This window comes from Camelus ferus, chromosome 11 (genome assembly GCF_009834535.1).
Source record: "Camelus ferus isolate YT-003-E chromosome 11, BCGSAC_Cfer_1.0, whole genome shotgun sequence".
NCBI lineage: Eukaryota > Metazoa > Chordata > Mammalia > Artiodactyla > Camelidae > Camelus > Camelus ferus.
Genome location: NC_045706.1, coordinates 71,426,958 through 71,449,656, shown reverse-complemented (window position 1 = coordinate 71,449,656; position 22,699 = coordinate 71,426,958). Strand labels below are relative to the sequence as shown.

Genomic DNA, 22,699 nt, shown 5'->3' with positions numbered 1-22,699 from the left:
TATCTTGTTTCTCCGTTTAAAAAATAATAGATGATTGATAAATATTTGTTGACCGAATGAATGGTTGAGTCTGTTACTGCTTCTGTCGGCAGGGCCGAACACAAGGGCAGGTTTGAAATTTATGTACAGGGAACATTAACACCCCGTAGAACTTACCCAGAATTGCAGAATGAGTCACTTCTGAGTCAGGTGCATGCAGCCTGCTTTGGGTACAGCTGGGACCAGCTCCCAAGTCACCTGCTTCGTAAGCCTGGCCTTTCCACCCTGTTGCTCTGTCTGGTGTCATCAGATAATTCTTCCAGCTTTGACCTCTGGGCCAGATTTACCTTTAGAGAGGCAGGCGAGTAAAGAATAAGTGGGGAGAATTACAAAATACAGGGTTGGGGGGTACTCATTTCCTGTTTTTTGTTTGTTTGTTTTATGAGGAGGGTAATTAGGTTTATTTATTTATTTCTATTTGGAGGAGGGACTGGGGATCGAACCCAGGACCTCGGGCATGCTAAGCATGTGCTCTACAACTGAGCTGTATCCTCCCTCCTCATTTCCTGTTTTTATCAAACCCTGGAAATTTATCTAAGATTTTCTTCTGTATCAAAAGCCTTTAAAGGCAGTGGCAATGTTATCATTTTTGTTGTAATAACCCCAAGTACAGTGACCCATAAAAAGCTGAAAAATCTTTGAAAGTCAGGGTGTCAGATCACTTGAGAACAACCCTTCCCGTGAGCTCAGTGCTTCAGACAACTTTCATCAAAAGAAGAGAATGAGCCGTCACGCTGATAACCCACGTTTCCATCTTTAGCCTTCAGTTTTCAGTCCCTCTGGCCCAGGAACGATAGACCTTCTATAAGACGGGGTGAAGAAGCCATCTGAGTATGGGACACCCAGTCCCCGTGGCCGTGTCTCCCAAGGCAGGACAAATTTTTTGAGATAGGAAAACCCCAGAGGAACCTAGCAAAGGCCAATGAGAGGAGACCCCAGTCCCTTCCTTCTCCAGGCTTTGAGGCACAAGGCTGTGGTTTGCCCAGGGGAGCATGGTTCACTCAGGGACGATTCTTTGGCTTGGCAGGACTTTTTCAGATCCTGCTGTTTCAAACCTAAAGTACCTTGAATACTCTAGAAGTTTAACGTACCCGGAACGTCTCGTGTTGAAGAGGTCTAACAAAAGTTACTGTATGGACAAGCTTCCTTTATGTTTCAGTTCTCTAAGTTTCTAAATTTCATCTTAACTCATTGGGAAGTTCATTAAACTGCCTTTGCACTAGCTCCTGGGAGGCAAATGCCTTCCTGGTTTCTTAAAACATTTCCTCAACAAATCTCTTCATGGTTTCAGACAGAACGTGAGTGGGGAGCCTCCCCCTCTTCTTCCCTGGAAAAGACCCTGGCTATTTCTGACAGATGGAAGCACATTGATTAAATCTAAAGCTACTGAATAATAAAAGCTCATGAAAAATAAATGTGCTCAGAGAAATAACCTTCTCTATAGCAGCCCATTCCATCATATTTTCCTGACGGCCTATCTAATTTATGAAGGCAATTCCATGGCAATTTCTCTTAATTTCCTATTATGGGTAATTTATTTTTCCCCCTTTGGAACGTGTAGTGTAAAAGTTTTTATTGCACACACGAGGGGAAGGGAGACAGCCTCCCACACTGAGCTGCTGCCAACCCAACGTCTTGAATTGCCCCTTGGTTATAAGCTTTGGTAAAAGTTAACCAGTTGAAAGGCTGTCGAGTATATAGTGAGAACAGTTTTGATGAGAGTCCCTATTTAAACCCTGAATGCAAGGAGAGGTTCTAGCTGCCACAAGGTGAAAATTATTGGGGAAAAATCAGGTGCCTGCGGTAAGATTCTGAAAGCAGATTCTCGGCATTTTCAGCACGATCCAGAGGAACCAGCCAACTCCCCCATGATGTTGTCCATCCACTGCTGAGTGCACAGCACCCCACCACTGGTGATCTAACCACCTTCAGTAGACTAGGAACAGAATAGCAGTCAGAATTGGGAGGAAACAGGAATACGGTTGTCGGCTAAGCGGGACACACAAGATGGAACTCATACTGCTTGACCCAACCCCGTGGAAGTTTTCTTTGGGAAGAAGAAAACCGCAGAGAAGGTCCAGAGTGGCAAAGTGACTGCCTCCCCAGGACGTCCCCAGGGTGAAGGGGAGAGGCGGGTGGAGCAGCCGGGACCGCAGTGTGCATCGCGGTCGCAGGCACCGCGTCCCACAGGGTGGCAAATTCAGCTTCACGCACCCTCTTGGCCAATAAATGTGGATTCCATAAATCTAACTATCCTGCCGAAGAAGGCTAAGCTGTTTCCTCCTCCCAAACAGAATGAAGACCAATTGTTAAATTTCTAATGTCTATGAAATGGCTATACTGGAAAGGACAGAGACCTTAGAGCTGGAAGACCTTCATCTGCATCCAGGCTGTGTGATCTTTCATTTGATGTTCTGTTTCCCATCTGCAAAGATGCCGTGACTTGGAATGATATCTCTGCCACTGAGAATGGTGTGACGTGGGCAAATACCTCCCTCTCATGTTGCTCCATGAAGCACCATTTTGATCTATTCTCAGTTTTTACTAACTTTACTGTCATTTCCATGCAATTCATTACTTGAAAAAAAAATGGAGGGACTGGGACTTAGTATGCACTGTACCACTGAGCTGTACCCACCTCCTGTAATTCAGTATTTTACTTTTATCATCTTATCTGTATTTTGTTAAAAATTGAAGTATAGTCAGTTACAATGTATCAATTTCTGGTCTACAGCATAATGTCGCAGTCATGCATACACATACATACATTCTAAATGCAAGCTCGTGGGCCCAACACACTGTGAGGCCCAAGAAACTGAAATGTTGGAATTTGGAGCAGAGAAAGATTTATTGCAGGGCTGAGCAAGGAAGATGGGGTAGGGGCTCATGCCTAAGAAAACCCCAAGCTCCCTGAAAGGTTTCAACAAAGCATATTTAAAGGCCAGGTAAGGGAGAGGGGGGTCGCAGGTACGTGATCGGGTTGTGCACATTCCTCTAATTGGTTGAGGTGGAGGGACCAGGGCGTCAACACTATTACCCTTTAGGTGCCAGAAGGCCTGGGGGCCACGTGCTTATGATCATCAAGTAGTTAATTTTTTCCCTTTGGTGGTGGTTTTTAGCATCTGAAAAACTCAGAAAATATATACATGAGTTGCTATTATCTGGATGCTTCAGGGAGGGGCTGCAGCAGAGGATATAGGGGAAGGGGCTGACCCAGGAAGGCCACACAGGGTCCTACTGGGTTACATCTTGAGCTCGTCTCAGAGGCCCTTGAGACAAAGGCCCACGTCTTAGGACTCCCTGTTTGGCACAGTGCTGGCTGTGTACTGTGCTGGGAAAATACAGGGTAGGTGAGGAAATGCTTGGGGATTAAGGAAAAGACCTTCACTTTCCTCAAGTGTCACTGCCCAGTAGTGACCTAAAATGTCTGGTGACTACCCCTCTGGACTCTGGGACAGCACAGACTCTTGGGGTGTCCACGGGCATCGCTGAGAAAGCATAAATTGGGGCCTACCATGCACATGGGAACCACGTGACAAGGCTTTCTCCCTCTGCTCACCAGATTGTCTTTTTAATTAGTTGAAGTGTGCAGGCTTTAAGTCATAACAAGATGATGCAAGTTGGTTTCCCTGCAGTAATTTAAATGTAGGCACAACTGTGATGTCTGAATTAAGAAGAGTGTGATTGCTTTATGGCGCTGTAGTTTTCCAGAGGCGGGGAGCCCCGCCCGGGACTGCCTGGCTGCGGCTGATAAGAGTGGTGGCCACACTCAGCTGGCTGCTAGAGAAGGGATCTTCAGACCCTCGCCCTGGACAACCTGAGCTCTCCCGACAGGTGGGGCAGGCCCTGCCAGCTGCCAAGACCCGGCCACCCTCACCCCATCTGCAGGGGAGGAAGAGTAGATAGATCTGAAGAGAGCCACCCCGAGGCTCGGTATTTATTGGGTAGCAAGATGGGGCCAAGAACTGCGCTCAGCAGTGCGCATCCAGAAAGGAATGGGACAGCCCCCTGAAGAGTCAGAATCACTTAAGTCATTAAGTCATTGAAGTAGGATTCAGGGCCAGTTGAGAGATTAGGTGGATGTTTGTCCATGTCTCTCTCTCTGTCTCTCTCTCTCTCTCTCTCTCTCACACACACACACACACAAACACACACAGGATCAACCATCCCAGTAGGAGGAAATGTGTAGCTCTGACCCTACCGTTGGAAAGGGGTGATGCCAAGAGCTCCAGGAACAGCAGGATCGACAAAGCCCCTGTTGATGGTGGCTTTGCCAACACCTAACACACAGGAAAGCTCTACCTTGAAGATGGGCAGTTAACTAGTGACCTATGGGGTCAGCACTTTGTATATGTCCCCAGTGCAAAGTGTCATTGATCCTCCAGCTTCTATCAGTTGAAATGTTGCAGCAAAGTGTGTTACAGCTCAGTGTTACAGCTCAGTTGTGACAGCAACCTGGATCCTGACGAGAGACCAAGCAGAACTTGGAGGGTTGGAGAACTCAGGTTTATTACACCGGCGGGCCCAGAGGAGTTAACACTCCAAGCTCTGGACCCCGTTTGTAGGTTTACACAGGCTTTTATAGGCTGCCAGTCTAGACTTTGCAACATCATATGCAAATAATGTGTAACAAAGTTGACTAATCAGGAATGAGCTTTTTGGAAATGGACCAATCAGGAGTGATAGAAATGGACCAATCAGGAGTGAGCTCAGGGAACCAATAGAATCTTAGGGGTAAGTTCCACTTTCCTAGAAGTAAGTCGTTTCAGAGTCAAAAAGCAAGATAATGCTGCCGGGCCAAGGAACCAGATGATGCTGGCAGGAAAGTAGTGGCCCTGCCTAGGGGTTCTGCCCCTCTTTTTCATGGGGCTTCCCACCTCAGTACTTTCTAGACTGGCTCTGTAGGGAACCTGCCCTGCCGTGAGCAGAAGTCCCAAGCCGAGAATCTCCATGTCAGCTCTCTGACACTGGCATCATCATCATCACTTCTTGGCTGAATTGCTGACATGGTCTGGTCACTCCAGGCACGATATCACCACTATAACTGGTTCCAGCTTTGCTTGGCTCTGACAGCTGAAAAGTCCTTTTCCATGTCATAGCTCTTCTTCCTGTGGTTTCCTCCAATCCTTGTGGTTTCCTATGACTGACACCACCTCAGGGTGTGTAGAGCCCCTCAGGAGTCTGCCTGTCTGAAAGGAGGAGAATGTGGAATAAGAAACAGTTGTAGACCCATTTCTTATTTTTCAGAGGAAGAGGTATTTCCCAATTGAACAAGCATAAGTCAGGAAAGGTAAGCCACAGATTTTGAGAGATGTTTCCTTCATACCTGGACATGTGAGGACCTTGGAGGAAGCATCCAAATTTAGATTCAGGCAAAGAAAGTGAGATTAAAGATGGCACAAGAGTCAAGGGGCCATGACTGGTCAGTGTCTGATGGGAAAATAGAGTCACGGAGATGGGGGGTAAGTTTATATAATCCCAGGGGTCCCGACTTCTGGAGCATCAGAACTGCTACTTGTGGTCCGGAATGTTCCTGACCTCTCAGTGGCCCTCTTGGAGCTCCTACTAGAATGAAGGTTCTGGGAAGGGAAGAGCCATGCCGTCTGGTTCTCCATTGCCAGCCAGGTTGGGATTTCTTTAGAATAGCATTTCTCTGAAAAACTTCGTAATCTTTTAGTGTGTCTTCTTTCAAGTTGTTCTCTGTGTAAATAATCAATCAAAGATCTTGTCTGTACACCGTTTTTCAGCCTGCAGACTCCTGTCTTACCATTTGTTCTGTCCCCAGCTTAATGTCTCTGTTGCAGGCCATCTGAAACAGTGCGCTTTGGCGTGAAGGTTAATATCCGTGTCAGCAGGCTCGCTGTCTTTATGAGCGGGTCACCATCTTGTTTTCTCTACATGGCTGTTTTCTGGCTCCCACTCGTCATGCTTCTGTTGGGGGTGCTAAAGCAGGGGCTGTGGGCAGACAGCCCCTCCCCCCACTTTGCAACTTCTTTTCCTTCTCTGCCATCTGGATCACTCTGTGCTGGTCTCAATCTCTCTGTCTTTCAGGATTTTGTTCAAGGAGACATGGAACCAGTAGGCAGGACTGCCTACCTAAATTGCTGGACTCCCTACCAAGTGAAAATGCAGAGCCCCTTGCGCAGAAATCCCAAATGCCAAAAAGGTGATGGCAGAGCCTCCGTGGAGGGCAGGCTGCTCAGAAGTGGGAGGGCAGGCTGCTCAGAATTGGGAGTCCTGCCTGGGCTGCCCACCTGTGAAGCCAGGGCTGAGCATCTGCAGGAGACTGCAGGGGACGTGGGGCAGTGGTGACAGAGCCCGCTGCTGCTTCACACGGAGGAGGTGACCCAGCAGGTCAGGGATGAGCCACACAACGTCTGCAGCTCCTGCCGGCCTCCAGGCTTCCCAGGAGGCTCTCGCATGTCCCACCCAGTGGAACCTGCAAGGTAGGGTGTTCTGGGAAACGCAGTTCAGCCTGAGCAAGCTGGCCCGTTTCAAAGCCATTGCTGTTACCACCTGCCAATTCTGAATTCTCCCCACCGAGTCTTCCGTGACCAGATCTTGTTGCTGAAGGCAAGTCTGTGTGCCCAAATGCACTGTGAGGCCAAACAAACTGAAACGTCATCAGAGTTTGGAGCAGAGAATGGTTTATTGCAGGGCCGAGCAAGGAGGATGGGGTGGCCCATGCCCAAGAAAACCCCGCACTCCTCGAAGGGTTTCAGCAAAGCTGATTGATAGGCCAGGCGAGGGACGGGGCTCGCAGGTATGTGATCAGCTCGTGCACAGTCCTATTATTGGTTGATGTGGAGGGAACCGGGCGTCAACACTATCAACCCCTAGGAGCCAGATGGTCTGGAGCCACGTGCTCTTGGTCATCAAGCAGTTTCTTCCCTTTGGTGGTGGTTTTAGCATCTGAAAAACTCAGGAAATATACGTGAGATACTATGATGTGGGTGCTTCAGAGAGGGGCTCCCGCAGAGGATACGGGGGAGGGGTCTGACCTGGGAGGGCCCCACAGGGTCTTGCTCCGTTACAATCTCAGTTGGTAGACTCTCATCCAAGGGACAAGAGGTGACAGTTTTACCAAAAGCTTTATCACTGCCTATCAAGGGTCCCCTACTTTTCAGCTTAGAGTCAGCCCTTATAAACTGCTGTCTGACAACATTACATTAATGATGGTTACATTTTAGGTTACCTGGGGGTGAACTCTGTGTGCCCTCAAATTCAAAGCAACAGTGGTTTCAACAAGCTTAAAGTGTCTATTTGTCTCACATGGAGAATCCTGGCTAATGGGGTGGCCTCAGGGTCACCAGGGACCCAAGCTCCCGCCACCTTGTTGTTCCCTCATTCTAGCTTGGGTCTTGCTGGCGCACGATGGTTACTGAGCATTAGACACTGTCCCCTACTGAAAAAATCTTCCCTGGAAGTCCCAGAAAGTGCTTGTGTGCATCTCAGTGTCTGGACTTCAGTCACTTGGCCACATGTGGCTGCAAGGAGGCTGGGGAATGTCTTCCATTGTGGGTGGCGTGTGCTGAGCTACAGTACTGGAATTCTGTTGCTGAAAAGGACCATAAATATGGAGAGACAAGTAACTCTCAGTCTAGGGAGTCAGGCCAGGCCCAGCCAACTTCATAGCGCCTCCCCCAGTCACAGGCTGGGGCTTGCTCTCAGCAGAGGGACCCAGCGCACGACTGCTGCACCTCGGTGCATTGCTGCAGCCTGGAAATCCCCTTCCCTGCTCTTCAGCTCCGGGAGCAGACCCCCTCGGATATAAATGGTGGCTTGAAATCCTGTGGGTCGGCTAAGTGTTGCAGGAAGAGTTGCTCCCAGAGTAACACACGCTTTGCTGTAGACAAACAGAAACCGGTGATGGGGATGTCAGGCAAAAGGTTTTCAAGCATTTTCAGCAATGGGAGCATTTCTTTCACTGCATTCTGAGCACACAGCCCCACATAAAGAAGGGCTCAGAGTTGAGCTGCTTCTATTAAAGATGGGGGTCTGGGCAGACCTGGAGCCCTGCTCCCCCTCGACTTCTGTGCAGGTTTCCCAGCTCCTCCGCAGAACTCCTTGAGCTCCTCGGTGCTTTGCTGGGACCAGCTATTCTAGTCCACATCCCTTGCTTTGCTGATGAGAGCACTGAGGCCCGGGGAGGTTGTGACCTGCACTGAGCTGGAGGCAGTATGCTTTGTCCCCGTTGGTGTGTGTGTATCTGATGTCGGAGGTAACCCGGCTCACTGGGCTGAGAGGTCTGAGATGAGCAGAGTCGTAATGGTCTGCAGACACAGAGGGTGTGGGCGTGCAGCCTGCCCACAGAGGGTGGGGTGATTGAAGCCGGCCCATGGATCACAGAACGTCATCACTATTTATCTGCAGGGGCTGTGGGCTCTGGGCTGAATTGACCCCGATTATTGATTTTTTTCCCCCTTGGTGGTGGACACAGCAGATTTTTGGATCCCTTTGATAAACTGAGGCCTGGGGTAGGCTGTGTTTTAATTTGTAACATAGTAAGAAAGAGGCGTCTGAACAACCGGCATCCAAATTCCTCTTAGGGAGGGAACTGCCTTTGCTTAGGAAAATGTGATAAGAAACCACCAGAGGTGGAAGGTGGGCCTGAGGCTCTGGGTTCATGGTGAGGCTGTCCAGGCTGCCCCAGGGCCTGCCTCACTCCTTGCCAACTCCAGGGAGCTGGGCGTCTCTCTTGCACCCCCAATCCTCCTGCCCTCCTGCCCCACTCTCCCCTCTCCACCCTCCTGCTTCCTCTCCTCTGCCTGAAGTTGTTATTTTTTGTTGCGGTTCTTTTTTTTTTTTTTAATATAAGTATAGTCAGTTATACTGTGTCAATTTCTGGCATACAGCGTAACGCTTTAGTCATACATATACACCCATGTATTCGTTCTCATATTCTTTTTCAGTACAGGCTACTACAAGATATTGAATATAGTTCCCTGTGCTCTACAGAAGAAACTTGTTTATCTCTTTTATATACAGTGGTTACTATCTGCAAATCTCAAACTCCCAATATATCCCTTCCAACCCCCTCTCCCCACTACCTTGGTAGCCATAAGTTTGTTTTCTATGCCTGTGAGTCTGTTTCTGTTTTGTAAATAAGTTCATTTGTGGGTTTTTTTTTTTTTTTAAGATTCCACATATAAATGATAATCATATGGTATTTTCTTTCTTTCTTTCTTTCTTTTTTTTTTTTTTTGCTTGATCACATGGGATTTCTCTTTCTCTTTCTCTTTCTGGATAAAGAAATTGTGGTACATTTATACAATGGAATACTCCATTTATACAGTGGAATACTCATTAAAAAAAGAATAAAATAATGCCATTCGTAGCAACATGGATGGACGTGGAGATCAGCACTCTAAGTGAAGCAGTCCCTGAGTTTTATTCTCCAGGAACTTTGGCTCGCCCATGGCCCACTGTGGCTGCCCCAGCTCTTTTGTCACCATGACCTTTTGGGTTTTATTTCCTCTGCTAACTTCTTCTTTTCCTGAGCATTTCTTAATTCAGATTCCTGAGAAAAATGTGATCAGATGGAACCAGCTTCTCTTTTCAATCAGGTCATGGGTTTAAGGGGATAAAAGCAATTTTCTCGTGTTGCGGGATGGGGAGATCGTTCTGGCTTATACAGGGGTTAACGTGAACTTTGTGCTAACTGACATAGCCTGTGTGTGGCCTGTCCAGCATACACTGTGCATCTGCTTTAATTATTAAAGAAAGGGCACACCGACCAGAAGCAAAGAATGTTTATGTTAAAGATTAGATGCCCCTCTTCCTGGTATGCCAGCACTGGTCCTCCCTTGGTGACAAGTCTCCCTTCCTAGGTGCCAAGGCCTTACAGTACACACGTCACTGAACCAAACTTGGGCCCACTTGCCCTCAGGCAGTAAAGCCAATCTACTGACACTGGCTTGTGGTGAAGAAAAGTGCAGCGTTTCTTGTAAGGGACCAAGCAAGGAGAATGGGTGGCCTGTGCTCAAAACCCCTGAACTTCTGAATGAGTTTCAGCAAAGCATTTTTAAAGGCCAGATGAGGCAGGGGCATCCCAGGGTGCGTGATCAGCTCGTGCACAAGCCTCTGATTGGCTGATGGCGAGGTAACAGGGCAGGGTCACAGGGGTTAACACTATCAATCCTCAGGCACCTGTATGTCTGGGGACCACGTGCTCATGATCACCAAGTAGTTGATTTCTTCCATTTGGTGGTGGTTTTAGCATCTGTGAAACAACCCAGGAAATGTGCATCAGATATGATGATCTGGGTTCTTCAGAGAGGAGCTACAGCAGAGGGTGTGGGGGAGGGGTCTGTCCCAGGAGGGCCCCACAGGGTCCTGCTCATTTACACGTGTACGTGCTGGCCTGGTTTTTTTTTTTTTTGTTGTTGTTGTTTTTTAAACTTGAAGAAATATATCTCTCTGACTTGTTTCATTTCTTTGTTCTGACAAGATAGAAAACTGCTGAAAACCATGCTTCTCCAGAGCAGTTTCTCAGAGTAACCTGGGAAGTGGGCTTCCGGGCTAGCCCTCCGTTTAGCTCAGATAAAACTCTTTCCTATTCTTCTTACTGATTGTGTATTGATAATTTTCATAGACAAAGGCCAGCCTAAAGAACTCGTGTCACGCGTGGTGTGGCTTGGCCCTCTCGGCCACGGCCAACAGTCAGAGGGGCCGTGCGGGGGGCTGTGGCTACAGGGGGCCTTGCTTCTTTAGCGATGGTTACAGGCTGGGCCAGCAGCCTTCCCAGGGTGAATTGTCCCCATGGCTGCGATTTTTAGTCTCTGACCAAGCTGAAACCAGCATTCTATTGTCCCCGAGTCAATTGTTTAGGAAATTGCTAGTCTTCTTGTGCAGCCATTTAGTAACATCCTCCCCTGCACATTTTTCTGATCACTGACTTCATCCGAAAGTGCTTTCTAAGCATCTGATTGCATTTGGTGCCAGAATCGCTGTTTTGCAGAAAGAATGAAAGCCTTTGGCCGTGTCTGAATGCAGATCGTCTTAGAGGACGCTGTTCAGAGAAGACTCCCATCTCTTTGACAGACTCTAATTGATTTGTTGGTTGTTTTTTTATAAAGCAGGAGCCAAGAACTCAGAACTATCTGACAGGTATTAAGCAAAAGAAGTTCCCCAACGTCCCTTTCATTTCGAGGTCAGGAAAAATTTGAGTAATAATCAGATATCAGCTGAGATGTTCCACGGGCCTTTGTGGGTTAGTATTCTTTCTTTGGACCCAAACACCTGACGGTGGAGACCCTGCCTGTGGGAAGATGGGTCTCAAGGACAGGGCGGTCCAGGTTTTAGCTCTGAGGGCCTCACATGATCACGGCTTCAGGCCCGGCCCCCCCTCTCTTGTAGCTGAGACAATTGTAAACACTGACACCATGGTGAGCCACGTGCCGATCCCAAACTTCCCATGCCCCTCCCTGCAGCAGGTGGACATATCCCTGTTTAGCCAAAAAAAAGTGAGCGGAAGTGATGTGCACCATTTCCGGGCAGAGACTTTCAGAGTCGGTGCTGTCTGCAGAGATCCCACCGTCTTGCCTTGGTGATTGGAAAGCGTGTGTTAACACAGGACCTCTGTCAGCCTCCATGCCTGACTCACTTCCATGAACGAAGCCTATTTTGTTGTTTAAGCCAGTCACACTTCTGTGTGGTTTGTTACCGCAGCGTAACCTCGCCTATCCACTCACACTATACCATAGACAACTTTGCTTTTCTCACTGGGGCGCCGAGAGGTGTCCAAGCTGTTTTTCAGAGTAACTGTACTGTTTTGCATCCTGGCCAGCAGTGTGCGAGTGGCTCAGTTTCTCCACATCCTCCGCAGCATCTGGTGTCATCACTATTTCTCAAAAAGTCATTCTGACAGGTGTGTGTAATATCACATTGTTTTAATTTGCACTTCCCTAGTTGGTAACAATGTTGGATATCTTTTCATGTGCTTATTTGCCATCTATATATCCTGTTTGGTGAAATGTGTCTTTGTATTTTTTGACCATTTCTTAATTGAATTGTTTCTTTTTTACTGTTGAGTTTGAGAGTTCTCTCTATATTCTAGACACTATTTGTTTGTCAGATATGTGGTCTGCAAATATTTCCTCCAAGCCTCTAGCTTGTCTTTTTATCTTCATAACAGGATCTTTCCCAGAGCAAAAATTTTCGATTTTGATGACAATTAAATTTTTTTTTCCATTTTTCCTTTCAGGGATCATGCTTTCAGAGTCAAGTCTCAGAACTCTTTGTCTAGCCCTAGGTCCTGAATATTTTTATTTTTTTCTAAAAATTTTATAGTTTTATGTTTTACATTTAAGTCGGCGATCCATTTCGAATTAATTTTTGTAGAAGGTATGAAACTTAGGTCAAGGTTCATTTTTTTTGCTTCTAGTCCCACTGGTTGTATGTCTAAATCCTCTAGCACCAGTTGTTGAAAAGGCTTAGTTCCTCGTTGAATTGCTTTTGCACTTGAAAAAAGAATCATTTGGGCATATTTGTATGGGTCTATTTCTGGGTTCTCTGTTCTGTTGCATTGATTTTTAAATCTATTCTTCTGCCAGTACCACTGACCCTTGATAACTGTAGCTATAAGTCCCAGAATTAGGTAGACAGATTCCTCCAACTTTATTCTTCTTTTTCCAAATTTTGTTAGCTATTCAAGTTTGTTTGCCTTTTGTTTGTATAAAGTTTAGAATAACCTTGTCTAAAAAAATCTTGCTGAGGTTTTAAGAGGAATTATGATAGATCTGTACATCAATTTGAGAACTGACATCTTTAGTAGGTTGATTCTTCCAATCTATGAACACAGTATACCTCTGCATTTATTTAGAACTTCAAAAAATTTCTCTCGTCAGCATTGTGTATTTTTTTTTTTGAACAGTGATTATTTATTTAGGTTTTTTTTTTCCTGTGGAGGGAGATAATTAGGTTTATTTACATCTTTATTTTTGGAGGAGATATTGGGGATTGAACCTAGGACCTCGTGCACGTTAAGCATGTGCTCTGCCACTTGAGCTGTACCCTACTCCTCAGCATTCTGTAGTTTTCAACATATAAGTCCTGTATGTATTTTGTTAGATTTACACATAAATGTTTCATTAAGTCTTTTAAAAACTGTGATACAATGCACATAATGTAAAATTTACCATTTTAAGTGTATAATATAATTTATTGGCATTAAGGGCACTCACAATGCTACTATTACCTAATTTGAGAACTTTTATTTTATCATCCCAAACTGAAACTCTGTCCCCATGAAGCAATAGCTCCCCATTCCCCTTCCCCATGACTGTTGGCAACCACCATTCTATTTTCTATTCCTATGAATTTGATTCCTCTAGGTACCTCATATAAGTGGAATCATACAGTATTTGTCCTTTCATGATTGGTTTATTGCACTTAGCATAGTGTCACGGTTCATCCATGTTGTATCATGGACATGTCAGCATTTCCTCCTTAAGACTGAATCATATTCTATTGCAGGCATATACCACATTTTGTTTATCAGTTCATCTGTTGATGGACAGACACTTGGATTGCTTCCGTGTTTTGGTGATTGTAAATGATGCTGCTGTGAATATGTGTGTACAAATATCTGTTCAAGGTCTTGCCTTCATTTCTTTTGGTTATATACCCAGACATGGAATTGCTGAATTAAATGATAATTTTATGGTTAACTTTTTAAAGAACGACCATGTGCTTTTCCACAGTGGCTGAACAATTATATTCTTACCAGTGACACATGAGAGTTCCAATTTCTCCACATCCTCACCAGCACTTGTCATTTTCCATTTTTTGTTTAATAGTCTCTGTCCTAATGAGTGTAAAGTGGTATCTCATTGTGGTTTTGATTTGCATCTCCCTAGTGATCAGTGACTTTTGATCAGCTTTTCACTTACTGATTGACCATCTGTAAACCTTGTTTGGATAAATTGTGATTGATTCAAGTCCTTTGCCCATTTTAAAATCAGGTTATTTGTGTATTGTTGTTGACTGGTAGAGTACTTCATATATTCTGAATACTAACCCCTTATCAGATATAAGATTTGCAAACATTTTCTCCTATTCAGAGGGTTGACTTTTCACTTTGCTGATTATGTCCTTTGATACACAAAAGTTTTAAAATTTGATGTGGTCCAATTAATCTATTTTTCTTTTGTTGCTCGTGTTTTTTATGTCATAGCTAAGGAATCACTGCCAAACCCAATATCGTGAAGAGTTCTCGTATGTTTTCTTCTAAGAATTTTATGGTTTTAGCTCATCATTTATGATCCATCTTGAGTCAACTTTTGTATATGGTATAAGGTATGGGTCCTTCTTCATTTGTTTGCACGTGGATATCCAGCTTCCCCACCATCATCTGTGGAATGACTGTCTTTTCCTCATTTTTTTTTTTTTAATGGAAGTACTGTGGATTGAACTCAGGACCTTGTGCATGCTAAGCATGTGCTCTACCACTGAGCTCTACCTCCCACTGCTTTCCTAACATTGAATTATCTTGGCACCCTTATTGAAAGTCACTTGGCCATATATGCTAGTGATTACTTCTGGGCTATCTATTCCATCCTATTGGTGTATACATCTGTCTTTATGCCTCCAGTTCCACACTGTTTTGATTACTGTAGCTTTGTAATAAGTTTTTAAAGTGTGAGATTTCCAATTTTGTTCTTTTTTTTTTAAACATTTTTTATTGATTTATAATCATTTTACAATGTTGTGTCAAATTCCAGGGTAGAGCACAATTTTTCAGTTATACGTGAACATATATATATTCATTGTCACATTTTTTTCTCTGTGAGCTACCATAAGATCTTGTATATATTTCCCTGTTCTCCTTTTTAAAGCGTGTTTTGTCTTTTGTGACTCCATATGAATTTCAGGATGGGTTTATGCATTTCTGCAAAAATTGTCATTGGAATATTGACAGTGATTGCATTGAATCTGGAGGTTGCTTTAGTCAGTATGGCCAATAATATTGTTTTCTAATACATGAATACTGAATATCTTGCCATTTATTTGTATCTTCTTTAATTTTCTTCAGCAACATTTTGTAATTTTCAGTGTAAAAGTCTTTTTCCTCCTTGCTTAAATTTATCCCTAAGTATTTTATTTTCTGATATCATTAGAAATGGAGTTATTTCTGAATTTCCTTTTCTGATTGTTCATTGCTAATGCATAGGAACACAACTGATTTTTGTGTGTTGATTTTGTATCCTGCAGCTTTGCTGAATTCATTTATGTAATAATGTGTGTGTAATCTTCAATGCTTCCTGCATGTCATCTGTGGACAGAGATCAATTTACTTCTCCTTTTCTAATTTGGATGCTTTTTTTCCTTTTTCTCATCTAATTCCTCTGGAAGAAAACAATTTCAAGCTTAGATTGCATGTGGAAAGCCTTTCACGCTCTCAGGAAGTCCTTGGTCCATGAAACAGCCTCCTGGGTTTCCACTGGCTGCCTCCTTCACATTCCTGACAAACAGGCTCCATGCGCTTCCACCAAATGGTGCCATCTCCTCCAAAGTGAATCTCCCTCTTCAGCTTGACTTCCTGGAACTTCCATTCTCAGAGAGATATTAGGACAAGAGCATAGGATTGAACTATGTCAAGAGTCCACTTGTGTTAGAGGAGGCACGATGTTTGCCTAATAAGAGTTTCCCTAACAGGTGGCATTTCAGACTGCAGCCTAAAAGTTCCCTGGTTGTCTTCAAGGAAGCTTTGGCTTTGGTGTTCTCAGAAAAGCATTTTTCTTCAGCTTCTTACTATTCCCCTAGGCATATCTCCTGCAGATCCCCAAGGTTAGAGCTTGCCTTGTTCTTTGGCCTCTTGTGGATTGGGTGGAGAAATTCCTCCAGGAGCCCGCTTTCCCCACATTTGCTCCCCACCCCATCCCTGAGGTCCAATCTGGGGAAAGCCCTCTTCAGCTTTGGCCCCAGATCCCCCACACATGAGTCCCATAGGAGTTGGAGCAGGGAAGGGGGAGGCCCTTGAATGAAAAATTGGGACTCCAGTGGGAGGGTGGACCTTGCTAGCCAGTCTCAGCTGGCCTCCTCGTCAGTTTTAACTCAACTCCATGCATATTTTTTTAATTGAAATATAGTCAGTTTACAACACTACATCAATTTCTGGTGTACAGCATCACGTCTGGTCTTCAGAATTTCTTGCCTGATTAACGTGGCCACTTGTTTACAACCTTTAAAAGATGAAGGAACCATTTGTTATTATTAACAGATATAATTACTGGTATCAACCATTGTCAAACAGCTATTTGGTCCAGATACAATGCTGGACACTTGATTTTTTTTATAATTTTTTATTTTTTTTTTTCAGTATTTACTTGTAGTTGAGTTATTATCCTTATTTGACTAATGAGAAGACAGGCTTATTCAAGGTTAACTTTCTTGCCTAAGGTCACAGTGTAAGTATAGAGAAGAATTATGCTTGACTGACTCTGGATTCATACTCATCCCCTTCAATGTCCACTCTGGGTCTTCTGCTCTGGTGTGAACCCGAGGAGCAGGGAACAAGAGACACAGCCGGGGGCAGCCTGCCCGGAGTGATTGACTTTTCCCGGGCACTCCTGCTAACCTCCCAATAATCCATATTTGGGTGTTTTGAAGTATGTGACTTTTTAATCCAGTCTAACTGGATGGTTACAAAGTTAGCTATACAACTATATTTTAAAACATTTCCCTCTTGTGGAAATCAATATTTTTTGTTAAACTTCACAGCATTGTTGAAATGATGAATTAAACTGTGCAGTGCTAAGAGCTTTGGATTTTTCAGTAGGAAAAGCCCCTTACAAATGCACATGATTATGATCATCGTTCCCTCCTCTGCTCCTGTCTCTCTGACCTTGGGCAAACCATGCCATGTCTGTTTGCTTTCAGCTCTCCATCAGTAACGGGGAGATAATAAAGACTGCTTATCCAGGTTGAGACCTCAAAATGAGAGGTAATAAGTGAGTATGCACCTCAGGAAACATAAATTGTTATTTGATCCCATCAGGATTAATATTAGTTACACACAATCATAAATTCACTGGACACAGATCATGATCATTTTATCTTGGACAATTCTGGGTGCACTGTTGTTTCCTAGAAACACTGATAAGGCTAAAACGGATAGTTCAAACATTGAATGAGGAAATCAAAAACAATATATGTAAAGGGTTCAAGTTCATTGTATGAACTTTGGTGCAAGCAAATATTAACAACAGACCCTCATATATTTTTTGACTACAGTCTCCCAGGAAACACTGTTACCATGCCCATTTTATAGAAGGAAGAACTGAGCCCCAGCTATAGACATCTTTCCAAAGCCATGCAACCCCTTTGGACACATCTGCCATTGACATTGCATTGTGGCAGCCTGTGCCAAGTGAAATAGGGAAGAACAAATCTGACTCCATATTAGATGCGTTCCTTTGTCTCTAACCCTGTGTTCCGTTTCCTCTGCTTAGTCACTCTGGTTCTGCACTTTTGTAAAAGAATGTTGCCTATAGCTTGAAATATACAGGACAGCCCATTCTCAAGGCTCTGACCTTTAAGGATATAACACTTTCTCATTCATATACAGATAAAAAGTTGCAGAGTAGAGAATAACATTTGTCTTATTGGAGGTTTACAGGAACATCTTGACCTGACCTAGGTGGACCGCTGGGAGAACAAAGGATTCTGACTCCAAGAAGTTTGCAAGAAGTAACCATACCCCCTCCCCTTCAGTGTAAAAGGAGCCTGAATTCTAACTTGGGGAAGATGGTTCTCCAGGACATTAGTTCCCCCATCTTCTTGGTCTGCTGGCTTTCCAAATAAAGTCATTATCTTTTGCCCTAGCACCTTGTCTTCTGATTTATTGGCCTGCCGTGGGGTGGGCAGAACGAGTTTGGACTCGATAACACAAGTACTAAAAATATAATGCAGAGCAGAAAAGAGAGGACACAATCTCTGCCGTTGGGGAGTTCTGTCTAGCGACGAGATGGACATTAGTGAAAAACACTTGAATAAAATGCAGAAGTACAACTGTAACTGGTACCAAAGGAAGTACAAGGAGCTGGGAGAGCATAAAATGGGATAATTGACCTAGTCCAGGAGATGGGGAGGGCTTCCCTGAGGAGAGGGGATGGGCTGAGATGGGAGGAAAAAAGCAGTCTAGGTCAAGGGTGGGAGGGTGGGGAGAACCCTGTGTAAGCAGGGAAAGGAGCAGGCACAAAAACCCCGTGGCCAGGAGGAAGGGGTCTGTTCCCCCAGGGACTGGACTCTCCAGGTCTCATTAGGGATTTTGGTCTTTATGATAAAGGGAGCTATTGCTATTAGCATAAAGGTAACTCTTAAAATGAAACCTTGCCAGTTGCAACAACATGGACAGACCTCAAGGGTATTGTGAAAGACAAATACCATATGATCTCACTTACACGTGGAACCAAAAACCCCCCAAAAAACCCAAATAAAAACCGAGCCCATAGACACAGAGAAAGGTTGCAGGTTACCAGAGGTGGGGGTGGGGGGGGAAGCAGGTGAAATGGGAGGAGTCAAAGGGCGCAAACTTCTGGTTATAAAATAATTAAGTCTTGGGACTGTAATACACAGCACGGTGCCTATAGTTAATGATACCACATTGCATACTGGAAAGTTGCTAAGAGTGGAGATCTTGAAAATACTCATCACGAGAAAAAAAGGAGATTTTGTAACTATGTACTGTGACTGATGTTGACCAGACTTACTGTAGTGATCATTCCACAATGTTACAAATATTGAATCATTATGTTGTACATCTGAGACTAATATAATGTTATATGTCAATTTAGAAAAAGGAGGCTCGTGTGTGTGTGTGTTTGTGTGTGTAAAGGGTGATCGGGTTCATGTTCTGAATAGTTGACTATGGCTATATTATCCACTGTGGAAGGAGGGAAGCCCCACTGGGTGCAGGAAGACAAGGGAAGGAAGCTTTTATAACAGTCCCGGTGAGAATCGATTGCTACTTGGCTCAGGGTGAAACATGTATGGGTGGAGAGAAGCAGACTATTTTAAGAGCTATTTAGGCAACATACTCAACCAGACTTGCTTCCATGGGAAGGAAGGAAGGGGTCCAAAAGCACTTCCAGATTTCTGGCATGTACAGGAGGATGAACTGAGAACGAAAACCCAGAAGAAGATGGAGTTTAGGGTGAAAGTCAAGAGTCATTTTGAAATCATAGAGGCATCAAGGTGCAGCGAGTGGACAGGTGCGAGCTCAGAGGAAGGGCTGGAGTGGTGAACTCATGAATCACCTATATGTTCATGGCGACTGAAGCCCATGGCTGGATGTATGGTTTTTTTTTTTTTTTAAATCTAATTCTGGTCCTATTCCCTGACTTCAGTGGATACTGAAAACCCATCTTTGACAAATGAACTTATATACAAAATAGAAATAGACTAACAGACACAGAAAACGAACTTAGGGTTACCAAAGGGGAAAGGAGTTAGGGATAAATTAGGAAATTTGGATGTGTAGATACACACTACTGTATATAAAATAGATAAACAACAAGGACCTACTGTATAGCACAGGGAACTATATTCAATATCTTTAAATAATCTACAATGGAAAAGAATCTGAAACACATATATGTATGTGTGTGTGTGTGTATCTGAATCACTTTGCAGTACACCTGAAACATAAATCAATTGCACTTCAACAAAAAACCCATCTTTGTTTATCTTTGGTCTTACCTCTCTTAATCTTCCTTTCTTCTTTCTTTCTTCCTTCCTTTCTTTGTGAGGGCTTGTCTCCAGAACTTTCATTCAGACTTGCAGATGGCTTCCAGTAACTCTAGTTAATCTTGTCATTGCTTAGCCTTTGAAGAGAAAAATGGGGGGTAAATCAAAGAGAAGGAGGGAAAAGGAGAAGGAGGAGAGAGAACTCGGGGGAGGACCGAGGAGAGGGTCCTCCTCTCTCAGGGAAGGGGCAGTATCTCCTTTGATCCATCAGCCCGGGCTGCTAACCCTTTAGCTCTGGTCACACATGGAGTTGCTTCTCTATCTTGCAACTCCCTTCCAGGCTACAGAACGCAACCTGATAGTCCTAGTAGAGTTCTGCTCCCTGATCGGTCAATAGGTACTTTGAGTGCCTGGGATGAGCCCATGTCGGGATCAGGATGTGCCTGGTGGGGCAGGTCCCAGGCTGAATCAGACAGGCAAGTCTCTGGATAAATAAAGTGACACAAAGGACCAACCTGATGGCTTGGAAAGCCAGAGGGGCTATCCCTGGAGCAGGCTGGATGGGGTAAGATGACAGACTCGCAGGAGAAATGGCCCACAGGGTGGGACTGTGGGCAGGGAGGAGATGGCCACCAGGAGGAGAAGGCAGGCCCCAGGTGGTAGGGTCATTGGCTGGGACCAGGACTCACTGGAGACCCCAGGTCTCTGAGGAGACTGTCAGGTGTGGCCATTTAGCACAGACTTCCTCATCTTAGACGGGCAGGGTGGATTCTGGGCCTGGGGAAGGGGTGGAGCCTGGCTCCTTGGGGCCAGTGGTGGCATCGTCTTTAGTTCTTGATGAAAGAGAAATACATCAAATGTTAACCTTGGTATCTTTGGAACTGTGTAGTGTTTTTTGTTTTGTTTTGTTTCTGTTTTTTTCTTTTATTTTTTAACAAGTTTGTCATTCAGCAGAACTAGAAGGAAGCCTGAAAATCAGAAGCCCATATAATAGGAAAGATTAGGTGGTGGCTGGTAACTTCATTACGTTCCAGTGTTTATTACAAGTTCGTGCATGATCAGCCTCTTTTACTAGCTGCATTCCTCCTGTGGGAGGTTTTAAAGAATTGGCTGCCAGGGACATTCCCGAGTCTAAAATATTTAGGTTTAAAAGCAGTAAAGCATCGAGATAATTATAGCCTTTAGCAGCAGGATGGAGGTACCGAGAGTGATCTGAAATGATGGAAACTGCTTTTCAGATAGGACATCGTTTCTGAAACCCCACCTTGGATGAGGGACAACCGAGAGCTGAGGTGCTGAGAGCTCTCTCACCCCACTTCCAGCCGTGGGGCAGGGGTGGTGGTGACAGTGAATCTATGCTTGCGTGGTGGCAACCTCTTCCCACCACCCTACTTTCACAGATAAGGAACTCCTGTCTCTGAGAAGCCCAGGGATCCTGGGCCTGTGACGATTTGGCTGCTGGAAACAAGACTGAACCCAGATCTTCCCATCTAGAGCCCCGGGCCCTTCTATTCTATCTGTCTCTCTCTTTTTTTACCTGTATATATATTTTTATTGACGTATAGTCAGTTTACAATGTTGTGCCAATTTCTGCTGTACAGCACTGTGCTTCAGTCATACGTGAACATACATATATTCATTTTCATGCTCCTTTTCACCGTAAGTTACTACAAGATATTGAACACAGTTCGCTGTGCTATACACTATGAACTTGTTTGTCTATTTTACATATTCTATCTCTTTTTATTCTTTTTGTTTATTTTTTTATCCCTGATCTTTTTGTTTTAAAAGGATTTGAGAAGTCTCAGAGGTAAATTGTGCTTTCTTAATAGAAATAGAGCTTATTTTTGTCCCCCCCAAATCAGGAAAAAGAAGAACACGGTTCCTGTGGGCAGCCACCCATCAGCATCGCCCTCGTCTGTCTACGCCTCCCGTGTTTGCTCTCCTTTCCCGGTGGCTTCCTGTTCCACGCCCCCCGCCCCCGCCCCCGCCCCTCCGCGCCCCGCCCCCTGCGCGCCCACCAGACTCAGACCCGCGATGCACCTGTCAGCGCCGCACCCACTGCCGTCCGGGCGGTGCTTTCACCACATCCCTCACCCAAGCTGATTAGATGGGACTTTAGGGGGAGAGTCTTTACCGAGCTCTTTACTGACGCGAGAGCAGCATCTGAGATTATCTTCAGCTCCTTTTGGTTAGAGGCACCAACACTCACCCGTATCTCATTTTTGCTGTGGGGAGGAGAGCTGAGGGCAGTCCGAGGATGCAGCGCTGTACCGGGCGAGGGTGTGTCCGTGAGGCCGAAGCCCTGGCCAAGCGCCGATCCGGCTCTTCCTTCCATCCTCTGTGGGTCGCTGCATTTTTCATTTCGCTCCCTTCGTGTTTCTTTTTCTCCTCTTTCCCTTTTTCTCTCCTAAATCACAAGTTTAATTTCCATAGCCACGTAAGTTACATCATCTAAAATGAAATCTGCATACATTTTAACATTCTACACTTCAGTCCAATCCAAGTCAGAACGCTGGTTGAAGGGAAGTAAGTCCTGTCCCTTCCAAGACGCCGCATGTCTTTTCAATTAAGGATCGGCGTTTCCTTCTATTTGTGGGGGTTTTTTTTTTTTACTTCTTTTTTCTTTTTCTTTCGTTCTTTTTTTTTTTTTTTTTTGGTCAGGGGGAGGTAATTAGGTTTATTTATTTATTTAATGGAGAGACTGGGGATTGAACCCAGGACCTCCTACATGCTAAGCACGTGCTCCACCACTGAGCTATACCCTCCCCTCTCCCCTCAGCTTTTCCTCCTTAAAATACTTGACAAGTAACTTCCACAACATTCTGACCAGGTAAGTGTTGCCGTCTTGGCTTTGCGGATGGGGAAAAGCAAGCCATAGCTTGTTGGAGGCAACATGGAACAGACTATCCATTGAGAATAAAACACAGAAACCCTTGGATTCTCCCGGCATAACTCAGACAGCAGAGGA

At 44.8% G+C, this 22,699-nt stretch overlaps 1 long non-coding RNA gene across 1 annotated transcript; it reads right to left on the bottom strand.

Moving 5' to 3' along the window:
- Window positions 1-205: 205 nt before the first annotated feature.
- On the bottom strand, window positions 206-22,348 carry LOC116667272. Its single transcript, XR_004324101.1, has 3 exons — window positions 21,941-22,348; window positions 19,741-19,865; window positions 206-326 (listed from the first exon to the last, which is right to left on the bottom strand). It is a non-coding gene; the product is annotated as an uncharacterized LOC116667272 (long non-coding RNA).
- Window positions 22,349-22,699: the final 351 nt, after the last annotated feature.